Source organism: Micrasema longulum, unplaced genomic scaffold (assembly GCF_059751315.1).
Source record: "Micrasema longulum isolate JH-2025_06_02 unplaced genomic scaffold, ASM5975131v1 h1tg000625l, whole genome shotgun sequence".
NCBI lineage: Eukaryota > Metazoa > Arthropoda > Insecta > Trichoptera > Brachycentridae > Micrasema > Micrasema longulum.
The window spans coordinates 51,517-70,205 of record NW_028277821.1 but is presented as its reverse complement, the minus strand read 5'-3'; the positions used below and the strand labels follow the sequence as shown (position 1 = coordinate 70,205).

Sequence of the window (18,689 nt, the reverse complement as noted above, 5' to 3'; positions counted from 1 at the left end):
ATCGCAGCCCACCTTAAAATTAAATTGATACGGCATTTTACATTATCATCATCCCCTTTTTCGTACAAGTGGCGCATAGGGGAGTGCATTGGTAAATTAAATGCAGGGTGGTTCGGTCGTCTGTTATATGAAAGCAAAATGATCGTCTTTTGATTAATATTACATTTCCAAAAACAAAAATGTACATCCGTTTTCTATTTAAAAATCACAAAGTATAGTATCCTGATGTATTTATTTGGATAAGAGAAAAATTTTCGGGATTCGAAAACATAAGATAAAAACATTAGAGAGCAAAACAAACAGGGGTTTGGCTAAAGAGGAAAATCTAATCTGGATAATGTAATAGTAAAGCTTTTCCGTTTCATCACAAGTGCCAACATTGTCTGTTGGGCTTTGAGGATTACGATTATTTCCTGTTCCCCTGTCATGAACTGAGGATTGCGGAAGCTTTGCGAAGGGTTCACCTAAACTTACTTCAAATAACATCTATTTATGGAACACGTTTTGTCTATTTATTCCTAAATAATTGATATCAAAATGATTCCGATAAACGGATTCAATACATTAAAAAATATATGTACTGTTGACTTAATTAACACAAATGAATGCAACACGTCATCATCGTACTACGATAGAACTTTTCGAAAATACTACATGAAATGCACCCCAATATTAAATTTCATATTATTTTATTTTCATACATTTAAACTCTAACGTGATTTTCGTACTGTTAACTCAAATGAACGCAGTATAAAATAAAATCTGATATTTTAAAAATTTTGAATTTGCTCATGATGTTACAAAAACCACTATAAAAAATAAACTGTAAATAAACTTACATACTAAAAAAAAAAACAGTTTTGAATTGCTTTTCCATTTTTTAAGCAACAGATGTATTTCGCAAACAATATTTTGAGTTTGTTTAAATATTTGCATACGCATAAATAAAAGTATAAAATCAATCGATTCAAGAATTTGAGGAGTATGAATTTGGTAGACAGAATGATGAATGTCTGTGTCTAAAGCGGACGAGGAAACGATTGGTCATAAGCCCTGTGAATGCTTAGTCTTTATATTCGAAATGTGTTGTAGTCCTGTGGAATCATGAACTCACTATCATGCCTCTACCACAATTTAATTCCCATTTTCTGATAGTAAATTATTTACAACTCGATGAAAATGACATAAAACATTGTAAAAAATGAATAAATCATAAGAACGAAAATATTTATTTTATTTAAAAATATATTTTTTTTTTAGTCTACAATATTTGCCATTTCTGTTGTAATATGTCAAGATGTACTTAATTTTTTTAAAAAACGGCAATGAACCTTAAAATGGTATTATATCTATCTAAAATTGACCAATATTAGTTTTGCATAATAAAGTAGTTAAAATGACTTCTTCTAAGTCTTTCACATTATACGGAAACTTAAGGCAACTATTATAAATGTACATTATCATCAAAAAAATGAAGATGTTGACACTATCAGATGTTGAAACCATGACTTTGTGAATAAAATCCCACTGACTAACCACAGCGTAACAAGAAAATCTTCCAATGTGCATTTTCTTTAATGGTAGATAATCTGCAGACACCGGCAAACTAATGTGTTTGCTTTGTAAACAAGCAAATCGCACACCCTTAATTCGCAAACCTCATTAAAACGTATTAATTACTCCCTTTAAATTCGGCCACCTTCCTTCTCGCTAACCCCTCAGTGCAAATACAGGCCCGGGTAATGTTGTCACAGCGTAGAAACATTTTACAAAGCTTTGCATTGAGAAGAATTGAAATTGAGTTGAGTATTTAAATGGGTTTCCCATTTGTAGACTCCGGAACATGAGAATAGCGTGGCTTTTAGGGCTGCGGGGTGGCGGAGGGGCGTCAGGAGAGGAGGGGAGGAATATGGAGGGGGGATTGAGTGCTGCCGCTAAAAGTTAGCAAATTTGTCATACACTAAATGGAAGGCAACCTCTTGGCGGGACGAGGATTAGGAATGTCAGATCTAATTACATTCCCCACAACTAAAATTAAAACACAACGTACCTACATACTTTAATACGCGTGAATATGAATTTGATCTAATGAAATTATATTTTGTCCGTTAAATATGACAGTCTGGTCACCAACAAAGTATGCGGATAAGTTGAATTACATTTCATGTAAATCCCATGCAGTAACAAGTTAAACATGGACATGCTCTATACTTAGTCAGTTTTGGTAATGTATTTAAAAGAGGCGTGCGGTGAGGTTTTTGATTGAGGAAGTGGTCAAATATGTACCGACTACCAACACAGTAATTCGAATTAAGTGCTTTACAATAAACTAAAAAGCAATTTAATGCCATAATTTCATAATAAAATAATTACATTTCATAATTTAATATTATAAAACCATCATCACGATTTAAGAGCTAAATTTGTTATAAAACCATCAAAAAATATAAAAAATAAATGTGGATTGGTTTTCAGTGCCCAGTACTGTAAACAGTTCCATAGGATTGGAATAATAATGATTAAAGAAGGTTGAATGCTGTCAAAATGCTATCTCTCAGTCAAATGTGTGTTGAATGATGTATGATTGGTGCAAAAATGTCAAGACCCGTAAACTATGGAAGGTTTAGACGTTCATTATCGACAGAATCAAAAAAGGGGTGCGGCGTTGGTTTGAACATGTAGAGCGAATGAACAGCGAAAAAACGGCTAAAAGGATCAAAGATGCGAATTTTGATGGATGCAGAAAATGAGGAAAACTGAGAAAGATATGGCACAATTAAGTCCATCAAATACTTGAAGACGGACACGTCAAGAGAAAGAATAATCGGCGTGCGTGCATGAGAAGATGTATGAATGTAGAGGTTGCGATGTCTGAATGCAAAGACAGACTGATGTGGCGTTCTATACTCCCTGCCTACCCCTACGAGGAAACGTCGTAATAGTTTTTTTATTTTGTCCTGAAAATGGTCCTAATATTGTTTTATTTCACTTTATCGAAAGTTTTGAAGAAATCGCAAATATTTATTTAAGAAAAAAATAAGTAGGTAATGAGAAAATTCAGTGAAATTTTATTGTTTTTCTATTTGTTAACAGACCATTCAACTACCAGCACTATGATTTATCAGAGTAAGAGAAAATATAAAAATACGTCAACATACCTACCAAACGTTGTTTGTTATTATCAAATATACATAACATAAAATCAGTGCCTAGTACCGTGAAGCATAAATATAACGTTGTTTTTACCTACCTATTCGGTGGAAGTGTTGGGTTTAACGAGCTTAAATTCCGAAAGGAGTAAAAAAAAAAAAAAAAAAATTGCTCTCAAAATTTATGAAATTAATTATCATTTTCTATATTCTTTAGACAATTTTCTTTAATTCTTATTCAGAGAAATAAATTGAATTTTCAAAAATGTCATCTATTTTGACTTTATTCAATGTCTACAAAATGAATTACACTTTTGTATTTATAATGTTATCTCATTATTGTAATTATGGCCCTATCCGAACTTGGTCATGCAAAAGACTGTTTTGATACTCCTGTTGTAGTGTGTCTTCATAATTTTTGTTACATAGAAGGCAAGCTCATCAGTCTTATGCTTCAAATACCTCTTTTAAAACCAAAATTCACGTCCAACGACCCAGACATTCAATCATGATAGGCGAACGCCCTTCCCCGTACAATAATAGAAGGACTTATGTTCACTTGACATATTTTTTATCTGAGAGTAGCGACCTAGTCGAAAACAGTTTCTGATTCATAAATACTTCCACGGATAGTAAAATTTAAATAAAACAAAGTTTTTTCCTTTTTTTTATTTATTTATTTATTTTATTATTTTTTTTCTTTTATTCAGGAAACATACAGTACAGTTACAAAGTTTAATATTTTACACAATTGGACTTAATTCTAATGGACCAGTGAAGTTTCCATATTAAAAAATTCCTTCCTTGCCGTTTTATCATGCATTCATTTTTAAGTTACAAGAATTCAAATGTACGGAGAATCTGTCAGCAGTAAGAATCAAAGCCCTAATCGTAAAAAAGAAAGGAGGGAAAAACCAAAAACCGTGACGACTACTAAAGGGAGAAACACCACATGAAGCTTTATTACATAAAGGAAGGGAGGGTATCGAAGCGATACAAAGTCATTCGGAAAACGAAAATATTTTTAAGTAACTAGATTTGTTTTCTGTTGAAAAGGGGTAACATTTTAGGAAAAACACAAAGTTTAGGAATTGAATCTAACCCGGGGCCTCAAACATAGTATGTGAACGTACTAACCATTGCAATTCGAGGCGCCAAAGGTTTATGTACTTTTGTAAATATTAAAACGTTGAATTTACATAAAAAAACATAATTTTCAACATCAGAACACTATTTTGTTTATTTTTTCTTATGTCATTTTTTAGGTATTCAAGCGGAAAAAAAACATTTTTAAGTGTGTCCTGGACGAGTGTTTTTGACTTAAGGGACTCGGGTAATAATCCTGAAAAAGGAAATCGATTGAAGGTAATTTCCCCTTTTAGTTTAGAGGTTGACACGTTCATCTACAAAGCTTGGGTCCCAGGAATCGACCAAAGAACTCATACATGGTAAGAAACGGATTTTTACTTATTGATTTATTAAAATTCTACAGTCATATATACAATAATACGGTTTTAATATAATAGATACTTAATACTAGACTAAAATGATTTCATACGTATAATTAACGCTATACGTAATGTGTCATAAATAAAGTTACCTATATTATACAAGAATAGAATTTGGAAAATCTTAACTTGGGTTAGCAACGACACTACGAGGCGAATTTTTTCACTTTATTATCTTCATTTTTACCCGAGAGCAGACATGTCGCCGAAAACACTCGTACGGGCTTTTGGTTCTATTTCACACGACAAACTGTTTTCTTTATTCGCCTGACAGAAAATATTATACATATGAGATGCGTTTAAAAAAAAAACCAGATAACCGTAGAGCAAACCATCATCTTCATCATCAAACCCTTGTCCACATCTTATGGTGCATAGAGCACTACATTTGTTAAGTTTATGCAGCGTATCTCAATTGCCTGTATTCTCCATCCACCCAGACACAAACAATACATGTCTTGTCATTGTTTAAAAACAGGACATTGAGGATCACTATTAAATTGTCTTTATTAAAACGTTTTTATTTTATGATATGGATGATCTATTTAATTATTTATCTTGACTGTTAAAGCTTGAATACACGTGTCAAAAACGTGCCATTCTGACGAATTTTCCATCAAACTATCAAGTAATTAATTACGTTTACCCCACACTATTTCCCAATAATATCTTGATTGAAACGGTTTCCAATGCTACGGAGATTTCCATTGTATTCTAGAACGATAGTTAGAAAGAAGGTCCATTTCCCTGATAAGTAAACCTCATTTCCTAAATAGGGTTCAGCAGTCGAAGGAAAGATCTTTATTGTGAAGCCATAGAAATTCAGCGCACTTTCACCCCATAGAAGAATAAATTCAATGCAATAAAAGGTATAAACATCTTCGAAATTCTTGCTGTTCAAAACGTTATTGTCAAAAACATATTTAACTTTTTACATTGACATTATAATGCTCAGCGTTTTTTGTTGTTTCATATTTAATTATTTGGCTGTTAAAATATGATAAAAACACTGCATTATTATTACTGCAGGTTTATCTCGATATTTACTCTTGTTCTTCTTCTTTTTCTTCTCGTGCCTTGCCCGACGACGTTAGAGATCACTACAGCGAAAGCATATTTTGTATCTGTCCTGCGCTACTTTTATATATTGCAGCCAGAACAACTGCCTATTGATGTACTCGCCGTAGTGATTCCTGGGAAAAGATGATCAGAGTGGTTTCTCGATATGATTTACTCCATCGATTTCAAATAATAATGAAGTTTGTGGTATATCTCGCTCAAAAAAACTCTTAGGGTAACGTGAGTGTTCTTTATAGAATGAGGAAAAGCATACTAGTTTTTACCGGTTTTTGTGGAAAAAAAAACACGTAATTTTCAAGAGAAATTTATTTTTTATTTATTTCAAATATTGGCCATTGGCTTTTACACACTTCGCTCATCTTTCGAGTAAGTTATGAATACTATGCCAGAAAAACTGTTTATTTTTTGCGGTAAACCATTTGTCCAGCCAATTTCCAACTTCTTAGAAATTATTGAAGTGCTGCTTTGCGAGCGCGTGCCCCATTGATGATGAGAAGTGATAGTCAAATGACGGGTTCGGAAAAATGTCCCATCCAAGCGATTTCAAGGTGTCTTTAACCGATTTGGCCGTGTGAGACGGCGCATTGTCGTCTAACAAAATTACTTTGCCATCTCTTCCGGCTTATTCCAGTCGTTTTTCGATAAATGCGTCATTTGAATTAATATTTTGTTGGCGATCGCGTTGTGCCTTAACGGTTTTGCCGGGCTTTAGAGTTCATACTACACAAAACCGCTCTGGTCCCACCAGACACAAAGCATAATCCTGACGAAGCAATTAGGCATTGGTGTTAAAAGACCGGCTTCGTCAGGTGACAACCACGTTTTTCTCCGCTTCGGGCAGCATTTCACTAGCGACTTTGCAAACTTCCATTTGCCGTTCAGTCAAGTGGTCGTGTGGGACCCATTTAGCGAGTTAATTGATCTTTTCCATTGCACATAAACGTCTGCTAATTGTTTTTTTATGATACGTTTCATGCTTTTGCGAATCGCTGTTGAGTTTGAGTTGGGTCATCATTCAGTAACGCCTACAAATGCTCGTCTTCGCACTTTTGTGGTCTACCAGAGCGCGCACTGTCTTTCACATTTAAATCATCACGTTTAAATTGTCGAAACCATGTCTCATATATTCTAATCAATGGTGGGTGATGACCATTTGTTTCTACCAGTATACGATGACTTAACAGAGCCTTTATCTTTTAATTAAAAAAGAAATGCAACGCGTGCCGCAAATGTTCTTTTTTAGTCACAAACGTCGACATGATCACTAAACAATACAACACAGATGCTACTGTTTAGCGGACTCAACTTGTGTGTGTTAGTAGGTTAATGTCAGACAAACAAACTGACGTAGTGTCAAATTCATACTCTGCATACTTTTCGGTGATGTCATCCCGTAGTGAAACCCGAAAACACTTTTGCATACACCTGGTATGGTTAAACTGCATTCATAAATCAGTTCGGCCAAATTTAGACTAACGACAGTGCACTTCTGGGGTGCGGTATTATTTTAATAAAAAATCTATGTGAACTTTGTGATTAAGTATTTGAGTGAAAGGATTTTATACGTCGAGCTGTGGGAAAATTGTACTTAAGTTGACACCGTATTGCATCTTTCCACTACACTTGAAACCTTCTCACGTACGGGGATCGTCCTGAATAAGGCGCCAAGTACTCCAGCCTGAGATTTATGGGAGCACTCTTATCATTATGTCCCGCCCTAGTACTTTCCTCACCCTGGTCTCAAACCATTCTCATAAAGACATTCGTAAAAACTTCTTCGCTGCTAGCTTGTACCGTCTCGTGGTCAGATGGTTAGCGCGTTTGTGTACCAGCAAGCGGTCTCGGGTTCGATTTCTGACATGGGCGACACAAACATTTGTTGAAAAATGTGTTTTTGGAATGTTCTAGTCTCTGGACTGACATCTAAAGTTTAAGGCTGATCATTTTTACCTTTATAAAACAAAAATGATCAAGATACGATGCAGTTGGTGTTTAAATGCGCCATTATGTGCGCAAAGGGAATGATGACGATGATGAATTTTTACATTATTCAAATTCATTAATTTAAAAGCATTATCAAAATAAAAGGAAATCTGTTCGTAAAGGAGATTAAACACATAATAAAGAGACCCATGTCTAAATTAAGATTTATTTATTTATTCACATTAAGATTCATATTTAAAAAAAAAACGAATTCCTAACTATTAGGTCAAGAGCTCTGTTTTAAAGAGGAAAATTAATACATTGAGGAATGTGGGAATCAATGCATTGAAATGGCTCAATAACTGAACACATGTTATTGGATTGTTTAAGTGACCACTTTACACGTAACATTCACCATTTTGCCTTATATTTGTAATTTCCATATCTACATAATTTTTAGAAGTTGTATTATATCAAGTCAAAGTAGGCGTCTTTTCACGTTATTTTACACTCCCTCCTAGGCAATATCTATAGCCTTTTTTTGTAAAACATTTTCATAGCAATACGAAATCTAAATTCTGCATAAAAAGTCATTTGTTTCGTCTCTGTTGAAATATTTTAAAATCATTATTAGAGTAAATCCCAAAAAGGTTAAATTCCAGTGAAAGTCTAACAACATTTGGACATAAATATAGTCAAAACAAAAAGTTCAACTTTTGATACCTATAATAAAAAAAAACAAAAAATTCCCTACCCAAAAATGTATTTCGAGGATGGATAACGTTTTTGATTTTTAAAATAATCCGAATAAATTAAATTATTTTTAATTTAACCTTAGCCTGGAAACAAACTAGGCGATTCAAATTTACAAATACCAGTTATAAATACGCATGTTAAAGAAAAAGACGAGACTAACGTTTTATCAAAAATTTTATTTCCCTCAAATTTATTGGAACCCATTCACGGTTAAAGCGCCAGATGGGAGAAAAAGTCGTAGTTTTAAGCGCAATGACATAGTGCATAAAATGCTAGCACGAAATATCACGGCGCATATCGACCTTCTATTACGTATTTCCGGGGAAGGAAGTTTCCGGATAGGTCAGCCATAAACCTCTCGCTCAAACAAGTTTAATCAAATTTTAATGATATTGTGCAAGTTACCCTCGGGTATTGCATTTTCATTAAGTGGAGCAAATGACTCCTGACAAGCTGGTGCAACTTCACCAATGCGAAGTGCTTTGCTTAGATAGTTTTAATATTCGTTCAAGTATCTTAACTATAAAGTACGAAAAATTTTGACTGAATAAATTTTCATTGTTTGAATTATTGTTTATTTTCTCACATAATACATGTACATTTTTCAAATCAGAGCTATTTTATTTATCCGAGAGAAAGAAATGACGTGTTGATCTTAATCATACATTCTTTTTTTAGCCTCAAAAATTTACACACAGGTTTTTTACTTTAAAAATAATTCATAAACATTTATCTTTGCGCTGCTGACAGTAATTTAAAATACTATAAAAGGTGCGGGTGGCTTGAATGTTTTTAATCCTCTCAAAGAATCACGCTAAAATTGTATGATATTTGTACACTTTACATAGTTGCATACCGGATTCTATTCGTATATAGAACAAATACGCTCAATTGGCTATCATTTACGCTATTGTTGTTTATTACTTTGCCATTTAGTGGTTAGTATGATTTTTTTTTTTTTTTTTATACGCCTCCACTCGTTTGCGAGTGATTTTGGGCTAGTATGATTAGATACAATGGTTTTAATTGCAAAATCAATTCTTTTATCTTTTTACGGAACAATTATTGAAGATGTATTTTTTTAAATCATCCAACAAATCGTTTTGCACTAAGCAATCGAGATGTGATGCATGACATGTACTAACGAACCTTCAGATGCACCCTATTTGTTGATAAAGAAAAAAGACAATTAACGCAGTTGTTACAAGTAAGTAATGCATATAATTTTTTTTTAAATCAAGTGAAGATATTTTTCTGATATTCTCGTATTATGTCCTTGTTGACCACAATTTTTACAAGTTTTAGTTCTTAGTCTACAATTACATTAGTGGCTAATTTATGGATAAATTTTAATGATTCTAGTTGAAAGAGTTCAGTTGTATTTTATTGTTTAGTATGTTTAAAAAGTTCTCTAGTTGCAGTTAGATTGGGAAGGTCATTTACTAATTTTAATATTTTATTTTGTTGTCTTTGTAGGCTGTTTATGTCATTTTGATATCCTGTTCCCTATAGAAGTTGCGTATAACATATTTTAGTTTTTACATAGGCTTCATACATTAGATTTTTTTCCGTTTTTGGAACAAAGTTTTTGATTTTTTTAAAAATACTCGATAATGTCGCCACTTTGCTAATTAAATTGTTGATATGAATTGTCCATGTCAATTGTTTATTATAAGATTTTATATAATTTTAAATACGAGTACATGAGAAAAAAATAAAAACATAGGATTTAAAAAGAAAAAACATAAAACAATAATACATTCATACCAATTAAAATTTAGTCTAGTTTTTACACGTGTTCAAAAAATTTCTTTAGATTTAAAGTAAATTTATTTATTGATATATTATTTTCAATTCTTTTTAGTTCATTGGGAACTTTATTATAATTTTTTACACCTTTGAAGACAAAGCTAACTTGACCATGACTTGTGTGAAATTTAGGAATTTTAATATTATGTTGGTATCTAAGTGACTTATTTATCTCAAATTAAAATATTTTAAGTAGACTTTCCGTATTGAATGTTGAGGGTTTCTTCAGAATTACTTTAATAATTCATCTTTGTACTATTTTAAGAGGGTTTAATATACTGACGTACAAACCACCCTACCATTCGATACCAAATTGTAACAAAGATTCTACAATTGAGTAATAAGCTATTTTAAAATTATTGATTTTTAAAATATTCCTTAATCTAATAAATATGTATTTACATTTTCTAATTCGTTTAACTAGTTAACTAATATGGTATTTCCATTTTAAGTTTTGGTCTATGTATACAGAGATATTTAATTTTATCTGTTGTATCAAGTACTGAACATGTAAGATCGCAGTTAATTTTGTTGCAATTGCTTTGGTGAATAATTAATTTTACTACTGAATCTAAATTTGTTTTGTTAATAAAAAATGGGATGATTTTTGTCTTTTTCGTATTTATATATATATATATTTTTTCAAAGGGACAGTCTCTGCTAAGTTTATATTTTGAGGCTTGTGAGCAGTTGAAAAAGAGAGGATTTGGAAGAAATTTATGAAAAATGCACAATTGAGAAAAAGTCTTTCTTAGATTTTTTCTTGCAACTAGCGGTAATCGGACCCACGAAGCCAGTTTTACAGTTATCTGTCTTACCTACTGCGCCACGGCACCTGTCAAAAACAAATGCAAAATTTTCCTATCTTAGTTGAACATTCGAGTATTCTTTGCCGCAATATGCGTACCAGTACTGTATTTACCGTAGAAAATTTTAGAACCATTGTCAGTTGCATTTCTTCTCTACTTCTAAGATACTTAGATTGCACAGTAAAATGTCATTAAAAGTGTAGCAGTGTATATGTATCCCTTTAACAAAACCAAACGGTTCCGTCTCTCGTTTCACATTTCTTGACTAAACTTTATTACCAATGTCACTTCTACCCACGATGTATCAGTATTTTATTTGTACTAGTAATTATCTTAAAAATTCAACAACCTTCCCCAATTTTAAATAAATAATATTCTGGCTCCAGTGACCACTGCATTAGGTATATGAAGTTAAAACAAAAATATAAAGCAAGCAATAAGCTTTATTGATAAGTTTGAAATTATAATTTATATTTAAAAAACAAAATTGCTTTTTAAAAAGAAAAAATAAATTGAGACAAAATGGGATTTTTAAAATAAAAAATATGATATTTTCAAGGCACTCAAGAAATGGTGTTCTTAATAAAACATACCTATATAATTTTTCACTCACACATGTGTAGTCAGCAACAGGTCAGAGAGAGGGTGGGGGGACCACGTGTCTGCTCGGAAGCATTTATTATCTGACAGTACTAAGTGAACTCTCGCCGGAAAAGGATAACCTTTTATACCTTTCTTTTAGAACGACTTTTCCCTCACGTTTCCGGCCATACCAAACATCACACGCACCTAACCCATAAAATTAGGACAATAATCTCAAACTCTTTCTTCACATATTTTGTTTATTTTTTTTTTAAATTGCATGTAATAAAAAAAATGTCTTTAATTCCAATGTAAAAAAGAAATAAATATTGAATTCTTTATTAAACTTTTTGGATATAATAGTTATTTTAAATTTTAGATTAAAAACGTATTCCAGGAAAAATATTTACCAAAATAATACTAGCAGAATACATTTATATAAATAAATGAATGTCGATGATTATTTTATTTACTATTGTTATTATTTATTTTGTTTATTACGTTTTTTCTTTATTTAGACGGAGCTTCTGAAGAAACATTTTTGATAGTGGATGTGAGATGATTTTATAGCAGAGCCGCATGGATATTATTTTAAAATAAGTATGAAGATTTTTTAATAGGATTAATAAATGGGAGTGTTTTAAAAATAAAAAAGAATAGGTAAACTATAAACTAAAAAACACTGAAAATGTTCACATAGGTATATAGAAGCGTTGGAACTGTAAAGTACAGTAAATAGAAGTGAGAGGATGTGATAGTCTCTTCGCCGTCTAATAAAGAACCATTTATTTGCTTACGATAATCAGATATGTGATATTTACCAAGACAAAATATACGTTTATCTAATTTATGTATTCCGAAGTCGTGCGATATTCGTGTTTTGTGGGATATTTAAGTTATTATAAATACTGCACTTTATTTGTTTATAATTATTTTATTACTAGGCAACAATGACCAGTCTGATATCATTGATATTGAATCCCTGTTAGGCAAAAAATACACATATGTTCATACAAATTCGATTAAAACTCTAGGGTCTTCGGAAAATGCTTTGTGAAAATCATTTTGAATTCTTTCGTGAAGGTTAGCAGTTGGATTTCTCATACCTAATTCTTAGGTCTTTGTAAAGCTACCCTATTTGCGACATGACAGGAAGGCAATAGATTCCATACAAAATAACTCGATATGGGTTCGTTAATGGGTGATCGTTGCACGCTCATTCACCATAGAATTTCCATTGATCGGCGCTTAGCAACTAGAGCACGGAGGGGTGGGGGCGCGGGCGTCAGCGTCATCCGGGAATCGCCTGGCCGTCTCAACGGTACATTAATTTCCAAATGGAATGTGGTCTAAAGACGGTGTTTTAACAATTAATCAATTAAGTGATATTTTTAAATTCAACATCCCGGAATCATTTCAACCCGTTTTATTTAAATAATAAATAAACTGGTATCAACGACATGTCTAGGAGATAGCCAACTGAGAACTATTTTTGAATTTAAAAACGCATGGAACGTAAATTGTTGACCATTTTGATTTTTCAATATTTAATTATGGTCATTATTAACAACCGTGCCCGGGTGGACGAAAAATACAGTTCTGTTTGTGAAATAGAACCAAAACCCCGGATGAGTGTTTTCGACTCCCAAGTAAAAATCCTGAATAGGGAAAATCGATTATGGAGATTAGTTCACTTCGTCGTGTAGTGGTTGGTGTATTCGGCTACCGTTCTTGAAAACCTGGGTTTGATTCCTGGCAACCCTGCCACCCAAATTCACCCGAATGTAAAACGTTTATTTTATTACTTGTTTAAACTGCAATATTTTATCCAAAGTAAAATAGTTATTGATGACTAATATACATGTAACTATTCATATTTAAAGCATTGCATTTGTGGTCAAACATTTCTAGAAATGGTTGTTAATATTTCTACCGGTTTCGAGACGTATGCTGCGATTGGTGTACCAATGCATTACTCTATGACGATTTTATCCCCTCTTCGCACTTAATGGTGCATTGAGCACTCCACTAGTATATTATGCCAGCTTTTCTTATTTTTTTTTTCAATAAACACCAAATATTCCGTTTCAACCGAAAAAATGTCAGGAATCGAAGAAAAGACCTTTTGTGTGGTAGGAAAATGCGCTATTTATTAGACTACAAGGCGGGTCAAGCTAAGTAACACTTAATTTTTAGGATGTTATGTCATTAAAATAAAACTTTCTACCAGCTAATATTACCCATTGGTGCCTAGAGCACTGTGTTTGTTAATTGAATGCAGCGTTTGTAGATTACCCGCTATACGAATGTAAGTAAATCAGCCTTATTCTTGAATTTCCAGTACAGAAACAATAAAATATTTTAATGTAAACTACTTTTAAAATCAATATTTTATGTCCACCTTTCTAAGAGTCAAAACTGGGACCTTAAGCGTGGAGGGCGACCAAGCCAACTAATATTTTACGAGTCAGACTCCCTCGATTCGATTTTTTTATTCAGGGTTTTTACTTAAGAGCAGCCATCGAGTCGAAAACACTCGTCCAAAATTATAGTTCCATTATTTACACAGAAGTGTATTTTTTGCAGATTATTAGTGGATATTCGCGATTTAATATTGAAATTAAATTTAAAGCAATTATTTAAGATACTGTTAAATGAGAATATGGAGCATCACTGTTTTACGTGTGAGGCTGTATTCGCCTCAGTGGACGTATTCCGACCAGTGTTCGGGGTAGACTCCACTACGCCGCCCGCGCCCATCCGCCTCTACGATTCGCTACGAGGTCTTCCCCGGTAAGACCAAATTGACTTTTATTGAGTAAAATGCTCCCTGTCATTCGATTTCGCGGTAATAAAGACTGATTCGGTGAATATAAATCTACATTACTTGTACAAAGTCTTCGTTAAATTGTTTGTTTTCCACTAACAAAAAGTGCCTTTTGGAGAAAATGTGGAAATGGATTCTGTAAGTTAAAATAATTCATCAATTTAATATTATTTATTGATATTATTTTATTTCAGGGTTATGAGTACAACAATAGTACAAGGTACACATTTTTTTCAGACACCGGTGCTTTCAAAAGGATAGGATTTTATCTTAAAGAAAGGATAAAAATATTTACTAGTTGATCGCCCCAACGCGTTTTTTATGCTTTAAAATATTCAAACTGCACAGTTTATTAAATATGCACCATGTTAATGGTATTTATAACACTAATCAATCCTTAAATACTATCTGTTTTACCCTCAACTTTCATTACCTGTGAATGTTATACAAATATTTCGTCAGATTCTCCCCATCCCCTGGGGTGCTATCACGCGGTTCTAACAACCTGTTGGATTTAGCCTTTCAACCCACCACCTTTATACACGAGGGTGGTACTTGTTGGATTATATAAACACTTCGGAGTGAAATATCCATTTATATTAAAATGGTATGATTACTTCAAATTAAAATTATTCGAATGTAGACTAGATCTTATTATCCTACAATATATTTTTTTATGACTCATTAAAAATGATAATATCAGACAGTGTCATAACATAAGATCGTTATTTTTTAAAAAATATTAATTATGGCCTGACGATTTCAGTGTTTTAATTTTCAAAACTATTTGGCGGCTGTTTTTTTTTATACTGAAAAGATTCCTCATATTGTAGTTTAAATTATTTAAGATAATGGACACTTTAATACTGTTGAAACGTTTGTGACACTCACTAGCGCCACATACATTTTTCTAGTTGATTGTTATAAAATGATAAATATACATTTCATATTATTGAGATGTTAGCGTTAAAATTCGATTATTAAATTTTAATAAATTATTCAACAATTTAAAAAAAAATCAAACTAAGTGCAGTTTTTTTAAAAAATATGAAAAGAATGCAGATTTTAAATTAGTTTTTTTTTGTTCATTAAATTATCATTTAATTAGAAATGGTTCATGATAAATTATTGTAATATACTATACTTTTTAAATCTAGTAATACTAATTAAGATATTTGCAACAATCATACAAATATTCATTGACAATTTTCTATCCGCATTCAGTGGTACATAGAGCACTGCATCGTATACCAAATGCAGCAAGTTTCAATCATCTGTTACATAAGGGTAAGACAGCTTGCCCACCGCACACCGCATCTGAGAACATAGTTATCATTGGCGGTGCCCACATACATGAAAAATTTGCTCGTTGCCGAATGAGGAAAGCTGAAGGAGCTTTCTATAATCTGGTAGCCTTGGCATCTCTGTGCTGATTGAGAAAAAAGGGAAGCGAATTCTTCATTGACAGGGATTCAATTGATATGACATGATCGATTCGCCGAAATGATTACAAAACTTTTTAAGAAGCCACCAGATCTGTATTTCCGAAAAGACCTATAACAGGGCTACGGATAGTAGTGAGAAGCTGCATTCGGTAATCACAGAGAGGAAGAAAAAGACAAGACCATAGAATGTGTTCAGAATACTGATTTGGATATCCGCAGCAGCACGAAGGGGAATTGACAATATTGAAAACAAATATTTTTTTATTAAATTTGACCTGATAAAAACTGCGAAGGCCAGTGATCGGAGACAACCCAAAAATATTTTATGCGCTGACGGATTGAAAGAAAATAAGGTTAAGATAGTAAAATTTTGCAAACTTTAAAATATTTTTTTCACTGTCGAATTTTATCGGGAATCGAACCCGCGATTTTTACCTGAGATAAGCTAATTATGAAACATAGCATTAATTATAATGTTTATCAAATTGTCTAACAGTTATTTACAATTAAAAGAAAATGATTCCATCACTTAAATATTTCGGTTAATCGCAAGAACGCCAATATAACTTGAAAAAACACATTTAAATGTTTTCACAAATTTGCAGATTTTTTATTGATTGAATTTGCATTTGATCATTCAAAATAAATTATTGTAAAACAAAAATGTTTTTTTTTATTCTAATGACTCAGTTTAAGTGATTTGGTTTTTCAAATATTTTATATTTAATATTTTGAATATTATATTTCAACATTATTTTGTCTCTTTAAGGCTAATTGATCTTGTGTGTGGATTATATATGCTGAAAACGTAAAACTTTGAAAGTTGAGACCAGGTCGCAGGTTTAATATTCATGTAAAGTGCAAAGTTCCCTCTCACCTCCTAATTGATATTTACTGCTGAAGGAAATTAAATAAAGAAAAAAGTTCTCCATTTCAATTGCAAATGGAGGGTTCTTTGGAATGACAAAGGAAAAGCCGGTGAAGAAAAATAAAGTAGAAAAGTTTAATTAAAAAAGAACCAACTACTTTATCTAGATCGCACATAGAGATTTTTGTTTGAAAAAAGTATAAGTATATAAGAGTACCTATTCAAATGCTTACAGACGATTTATCCAAAAAAATTAAACTATTTAAAACTAACTTACGTAGAAAACCTTCCATGAGAAATTATTAAACCAACTTTAATCTCAATTTGTTGTAACAGAAAGGGAAAACATTAAAAAAAAAGGAAAATGGAAGTCTACAGGTTACAGGTTTTACGACCTGTCATTGGCTGGTTAAAGTGGTATTTAAAAAATAAAAAAATGCACCACAACAGGCCAGGAGGCCCAATTACATTGGTGAATTACATCACAGAACCTCACCGGGAATCGAACCCGGAACCTTCCGTGCGTGAGTCAAGCGTTTTGACCACTACACCATGGAGGCTGCCTTTACACACCGTGTAACATTCACCATTCTACCTATGTTTAAATATTCACATTTCCCTAACTCTTTCATCTGTTGACTTTTGTGAGGTAAAAGAGCTGAAATCTTTATTATGTGGGTGAGATTCATCTGGCTGAACCATTTCACATCTACACTTGAAATTAATTTTTAATTTTCATACTTCTTATACCAGTTAGTTTAGTCAACAATATTTTGCGTACGTCCAAATGTTTGTAGATAGGCTGAATTTCCTCCTTTGGATGAATCTCACCCCCATTATAAAGGTTTCTGCTCATTTACTTTACAAGAGTCAACAGATGGAGGAGTTAGGGAAATGTGAATGTTTAAACCTAAGTAGAATGATGAATGTTATACGTCGTGTAAAGTGGCCACTTAAACCAGCCAGTGACAGGTTATTAGCCTTGTAAATGCCTAAACTTCCATATTCCCGTCTCAAAAATGTTTTCCTTCTCTGTTGCAGCAAATTTAGATCTAAATAACCCCCAAGGGAAGAAAACCAACATATCTACAAACATTTGTACAAGCAACAACGCTTTATTCTTAGATGCTTGCCTTTGCTGAAGGAACACATCGATACCATATCAAGCTAAATATAATTCGTATTTTTTAATAAATTAATAATTAAATCAATTAAAAATATAAATATCGGAGATTACGTAATTTAAAAATATATATATTTTTCTTACTCATAAGTGGCTATGATGTCACACTAGTCTACATACGATACAAGCCTTTTTTACTTTCTCTCTTTTTTTATGATGAAGTTGTATTTTTGTAATCTTTTATTTTTTGTAACATTTCACACCGGATTTGGAAAATAAAATGTGTACAATTATGATGTATTTTAATACAAAAAATATTTATCCTCGCTACGCGATTAATGAATGTGTCGCCAATACAGCAATAAATCTGTATAAGAGAGAGCGCGAAAATAAAACGCTGTTTTGTGGCCGGTTTTTGTGTAATGTGTATTTAGTCAGTTATTGGCAGTGGGCGGGGGTGTACGCTTGTAAAATGACCGAGGTATTTGTGATTATTCATTTATTTTGCTATAACTATGCTAAATTATATTTCGAAATTCATAAATTATGGAAAAGAAATTATTAAAAAATAACACGATGTTACACAAATTTCGTACCATAGTCAATTACTGTGGTATTACTTTCACGTTTTTCTATTTTCACAGTGAAAACAAACCGCCCGCGCCCGGTTATATATTTCAATATATTTCTGCTTAAACCCCATGATTAAAGAAAACGTGCATTTATTTAGTTCGTAGTATTGACACGTCAGAGCTCCTCGGATTTTATTTTCCATTTCCAGTGGAACATCGCTCTCGGGCGGGAGAAGTT

At 32.5% G+C, this 18,689-nt stretch overlaps 1 protein-coding gene across 1 annotated transcript in view; it reads left to right on the top strand.

Annotated features, from left to right (window-relative positions):
* Nucleotides 1-18,689, top strand: part of VGlut (Vesicular glutamate transporter) — a 121,362-nt gene that overhangs the window by 68,921 nt on the left and 33,752 nt on the right. The window lies entirely within an intron of this gene.